At 40.5% G+C, this 6,295-nt stretch overlaps 1 protein-coding gene across 3 annotated transcripts in view; it reads right to left on the minus strand.

The window, feature by feature from the left end:
- NAA16 (N-alpha-acetyltransferase 16, NatA auxiliary subunit) overlaps nt 1-6,295 on the minus strand; it is a 63,280-nt gene that overhangs the window by 56,042 nt on the left and 943 nt on the right. The window lies entirely within an intron of this gene.

Consider the following 6,295-nt stretch of genomic DNA (forward strand, 5'->3'; position numbering starts at 1 on the left):
GAACTGGTACTGCATTAAACCAAACAACAGTGTTGAGTATAGCAAATATGCTTCCTTGATCAACTTAAAATGTTTTAATAAAGTTGTTGAAGATGGTTTGTGACCGTAACAGAGCTGCAGTGAAGAAGCTTAATCCAAGTGAGACACAATGACCAGGTTCATGATGACCATGTGTAAAGGGGCCTTACAAGAAAGATGGGGACAGACTTTCTAATACGGCCTGCTGTATTAAACTGGCCAAGGGGTAATGGTTTTAAACTAAAAGAGGGGAGACTCAGACTAGATATTAGGAAGGCCTTTTTCTATGATGTCAGGCTTTGTAAGAACAATGTTGCTTATCAGTCTCCCTTGCTACTATACTTCCATTTAATCTCACTTGCAGACCTCTCAGCACTTTGACAGAGTTTCAACATTCTTCTTGCTAGGTAGCATCTTCCTAATGGGAGTGAGGAAGGAACCCAAGAACTGGATCTGGAATGCCTAGAGAAAATGACAAAAGTTACACATCAAGCCCTACGGAAAGCAATGCTGGAAGTCAGCTGTGCTGGCAGTCTGTCCATACCCCAATGATCAACAAGTTCAGTAATAAAAAAAACCCTCAAAGTTATCACTGACTGCAGTTCTGACAGGCAACTTTTCCTACGAGCTATCTGACAAGTATTTAAGGGCTGTTCAAATTATTAATACACATTTCTAACCAAACCCAAGCACAATCAATACAGGAACATGAGCACACTGACAGTATTCTTAATTGGCTTTTAACACTTGTACCTTTTCAAAAGCCTTGCTTTATTGCACATCTGTAAAACAATGTAATCTATATCTAACAGACAACCTATGCTTCTCACAGCAACTGATGAAATTAGTTAGCAGAGTACCTTATTCAGATTTTGGGCAGAAGTCAGTATTTACTGTACCTGTGCTAACAAATAATAATTACTAAATTATTCACCGGTTTGACGGCAAGGTCTGACACCACCTTGTTTGACTTACATATGATTAAGTTCTGAAGGAGTTCAGCATCTGTATTGGAAATGCCCCGTGGATCATTAAATAGTTGGATACTATGCAATACTGATATAGGAAAAGAAAGCATCACAACACTATTAAATTACAGAGACGGACAGAGGTTCCCCAAACAGCAACCCTTTCTCCACACTTATTTCCATTCACTGATGTTTGAGAGAACAGGGCGGGGGGGGAGGGGGGAAGTGTCAGCTGGATGGGGCTTCAGCTCATGAAGGCCAAGGAAAGAGTTCACTACTGGCCTCCTGCTCCCACAACATCTTTGACTCCTAGTCCCAGGGCGACCCTTTCAGAGTATCAGTGAAATTATATTTCATTCATATATATGAAGTAGAAATACTACTCTTTCCCCCAAATCCTACTGGTATTTTATATATGTATGGCCACCCCAACTCTGCTGGTAAGAGTGGTTAACTTCATCAGCTGAAGTAAGAGGAAGGTAATGTAGCTCCAGCCTTGCTTGCTCAGCTATTGAAACAGACGGGCCACATAGGTCTTCCCCAGACCTGATGACTTGGTAATGCAGAACAGTGCTGAGTCAGACCACAGATGGTGGTGCACAACAGAACAAGTGACCAGCATCATATACAGTGATAACATTTTGATCAAAGTACTAATATCATGGTAATATCCAAGATTTCACCATCATGATTCTTTGCATGCAACAGCATTTTTTCCCTTTGCTTTGAAAGGGCAGAAACAACAGAATACGCAGTCAAAAGAGCTCTTGCATACAAGTACTTAGAATGTGTATCTTCCTCACTATTTGAGTTTTGAGTTCTCTACCATTTATGAACACATATGCCCTTGTGAAGCAGAAAGCATAACAGCAACACTAGAAATTAGACAAGTCATACCACTGTCATACATCTTCACCTAGTTTTTAACCTGCACTTTGTGTGGAAGTATTGAAGAGACCCATCTGCTACATCTCCTGGGATAAAACTATAATTTGCTTAGCAAGAACTCACTAACAAATGAAACCATCAACATCAGCACGGTTTGGTGAGACCCGATATATACACATACACATATATATTTATATATATTAAAAAATTCCAGGCTTTTAAAGAGTTTCATTTCTATTTAGACATTTTAAAAGCAAGTTCACAGCAGTTACCAATAAAAGCCTTAAAGTTTACTTCACCTCAATGTTCCATAAAAGATTTCAGTAATTCATACAAAAAGGTTGCATGAATTAACAGATCAGGCCAGAGAGATCAAACTCACCTGCTACAGGCTACTAAAGGCAAGATAAAAGTGTTAAGCATGTAGGGAGGGGCTTATGAGCAAGACCACCATTATTACAGTTCTCATCAGAATGTTCTCAGCCTCCACTTATCTGTGCCTTACCAATCCTCTGAACCAAAAGAAACATCTTAACACATACAAAACAGTAAAGGCTTCCCCTCCACACACCTCCTCCTCTCAAAGTGCCTAAATCTTTCCATAGCTACTACATTTTGCACAGCAAAGGGTTCCACAGTATAGCTACCTTCTTGTTAAGAACTGTTTGTTTGGACCCTAACAGTCTGCAGCCACCACTTCTACCAAAATAAAAGCTAGGCAGGATAGCTTGAAAATAGGCAAGTCTCTAACTTCTCCAAATCATTCATAATTTCAGAATCTTAATTTTTTTCTCCTTCAAGAAGGTCATTTCATACTTGCATCCTTCTTCTGAGGAGGCTTATGGGTGGGGGCAGGGCAAGGGAAACAATAATGCACACAGTGTTGCACACGCAGACTTGTAGTGTACCTCAGTGGCATAACAGCCTTTTTCTTTTTTGAGGATTCACCAGCTTTCAGCTTCTGTACAATGCAAGTGTTTTAACAGATCCTCCAACCTGAGCAATCCAGCTCACAGCCCACATTAGGTCTACATCAAGTTAGGATTTCCAAGCGTAACATTTATCTACAAACAATTTTACTTGCTATCATTCAACTTACTCCAGAAAAATGAAGTACTTCTGCACAGCCTACACTTCTTGTGTGAGTACCTTAGTACAACTGAACTCTTCTCACTATTCATCACTTCTTCTGTTCAATATAACCAAAGGCAATTAGGAAAAAGTTCCAGCACAAAACACAATGGGACTTCATTCTGACAAGTTATCATTTATTCACATAGGAACTTTCCTTAAGAAAAGCCCAGAGTGAATAACCAACCGGCACCATTCCATGGAAGCTTGCTTTATAAGTCTTCCACAGTGACATTTACAAGCTCCTTTTGAAAAATGAAGAATATTTATTTGGAATAAATTCTTCTCTAAATCAGACTCACTAAAATCATTGACAACTGTGAAGTATGATTTTCCCTCATGGAAGTCTTATGGGCTCTTACCATTACTCTAGTATTTATCCTCCACAATTAAAGCAGCAAACCTTATTTTATACAAGAACAGTATGTGGAATTCATTAAGAAATCAAAGAATTAATTATTTACAGACATGATACTATCCACAGTTTTATCAGGCACAAAACAAACATTAGACAGTATCTTACACTGTGTGACACTGGGCACACACCAACAGTTACTACAAGACACTAAACATTTCTCAAAAACAAAAACAATTTGGCAAGCATGCCATGAGAATATGACAACAACCTTGCAGCTTTCCTCTAAAGCACTCATAAGGACTACTACTATGCTCTGCACAGACAGGGCTGATTTAGTTTTAAGCTTTGGCTTCACAGAATCACTTTTAAGCTGAGGCACAGTTTATAATCTGGGTTCTCAGGTGAAGGGGAAAAAAAGCAAAACCCAAAGCTGCTTAAACCAAAACATACTTTGAAGGCAAGCTTACAACTGTTTTAAAGACACAAATTAAAAGATCTGCCTAGGCTTACCAGAAATAAACACCAAATGGACATTACCAAACTTCAATGCTAATAACACGAAGCATTTTTAAGCTACCACACATACGTGTTTATTTTAGATTACATCTGCCCCATCCACTTAAAAAGTCACATGAGCCAAAGACTGATTTTAAGTGGCAAGAAACACCCAAGCATTCCTGTATTAATTCTCCTTTATGGACGCCTTTCTCTCTTCTCATAAAGGGGGAGCCAGGAAGCTTTCAAACACTTCCTCCATGCCTTCTGTGAGACCGAGAAGTGAAAGAGAGGAGCTTGAAGTTGCTCAGCCCCTCCCTCTCAAGCAACACCACCCCTGCAAGCACCATCACAGCTCCCAGGGGAAGAGCACCAGTTTGAGGAGCCACCTCCCCGCGTTAACAAGGGCTTAGAAACAAAACAGACCTGGAAGTCAGGACAGTGAGAAAAACAAGTGCTAGCACTACCTTGCAGTAGTATTGAGAAACTAGAACTATTATCTATGCTGCAATTGTTATTAGTTCTCTAATCACATCACAGCTAGTTTTATGTCAGCTTCTTCAAGGACTGCCAAGCATACAGGCACATAAATTGATGTGGCTTAAAGACTGTTTACTCAGCTTCTTGAGCAGACTTCAGAGCTCACACTGAACTCCAGGAGGCCACACTAGTTTAGGCAGCTCTAGTAAGATTGGTTTGCTCTTATTCAGTTCTTGTTCTTGCATGTTACATACACACACCAAGTCACTGACTCCTAAGTAATTCCCATGATCTCCAAATGAGGTTCCCATTTCATAACTGCTAATTCTCCAGAGTGTTTGTAAAAATATTTCATCTTAATATATGACTACAGTTTCCTTGCATCTGTTCCAAGTCATTAAATCCCTACAAGCTTGTGAGGTGTTATACAGCCTCCCACATACCCCCCTCCCCCCAATTTTTAAAATGCCCATAGTATCCCTAATAATTTCAAGCATTCTGGCAGCACCAGAGTAGGCCAAAAGCTGCCTCAGCACTATAAGCTATACTACTACACTAAAACCCTCTGAAACATGTCAAGCAACAGCAGGGTTCAACTTCTACTATGCAGGCATTAACATTCCAGAAAAAAGTGCACCATGAAAAAGTCAAAGCTAACTAGAGAAAGTATTTCAAGAGGTATCAGTGTATGATGTGACAAGCTAACAAGCAGAAGTTTGTGATTACCACTTCAGGAACTGTGACCAGCCACTGAAGCCACACAGGCTTCACTAAAGTTTTATGCAATTCTTTTTCCTTGCCTAAGCACTTATGCTTTGTCCACTGCTTAGTTTAAAAGGGGAGGGGAGGGAGTTGTCTAAAATATGAACTCCAGTAAAACTCTTCTACATTCCAGTTGAAAAAAACTTCAGAAGTGACTGTTACTGCGAACTCGTTTGCTACTAGTAAGAATAATTACTTAACTGTTCTAATATTAGTAATTTATTTTTAGCAGAGAGAAAGAGGAGTGCTAGAATGACTTACTAAGATGCATACCATAAGCATGCAGTAAGCAACAAATCACCATTAAGAAATACTAAGCCTTAAAACCTGCCTACTACCCAAACCAAAAGTAAAAGAAAACAGTTACGAAGCACCTGCTGAAATGCACTAGTTACATACAGAGTACACAGGCTTACACGCTGTTTATTCGGAGCTCAGCTTCCTGAAGCTGAAACGCTCACCTCTTAAGCACAGTTACTGAAACCAGCCTAACAAATCTCAATATAACTGAAAAAACTCGTGCCTGCCAACAGATTACCACTGCGCTGCACAGACCTCCTCTGCCCACAGATAAGCAAACTGGCACAAAACTTTGTTAAGGCTGGAACCCCATTACTATCACACAGAAAAGTTAATGAAAAGGATAGTCTGGTGTTTCAGCTGTGGGTTGTGGTGTTTTTTCTTCTTGGGGTGTGCATGTGTGCTTTTTATTTCCATAGAGTTAGCATTATAAAATATGACAGTGGTTGAGCAGAAACTTAAAGTGAGCTCTTTCTTCAAAGTTACCTCACAAACACTAAACGTTCTTTTCACTGTTAGATCTCAAAGAGCTGAAGGAGCCCAATATAATAATTGAACGTGCACAGAGAAATTGAGACAAGTCTTCCAAAGGACATACAGAGTCATACTTTAAACCACCAGGCGCCTTCAACTACATTTAAGACGGCTCAGTGAACTAGTTTTAATCTAGTCCCTATGCTAAAACTGACGTTCTTGCTGACAAAGAAGTACCTATGGACATCGGCTTTGGAACACCAAACCCCCGCGACGCTCGCACCGTGCTCCAGGGGATTCTTCTACGCTCCCAAGCGCGGTGACACGGGGGAAACAGCACACGCACCCCGAACCCAGACCCGCAGCGGGGATGGGATGACAGTTTTCCCCGAGACGCCGCTTCCACCCGCCCGCTAGACCG

The sequence above is a fragment of the Neopsephotus bourkii genome, unplaced genomic scaffold (assembly GCF_033783945.1).
Source record: "Neopsephotus bourkii isolate Nb327-2 ecotype Australia unplaced genomic scaffold, CSIRO-AGI_Nbou_v1 NB_1637, whole genome shotgun sequence".
Lineage (NCBI taxonomy): Eukaryota > Metazoa > Chordata > Aves > Psittaciformes > Psittacidae > Neopsephotus > Neopsephotus bourkii.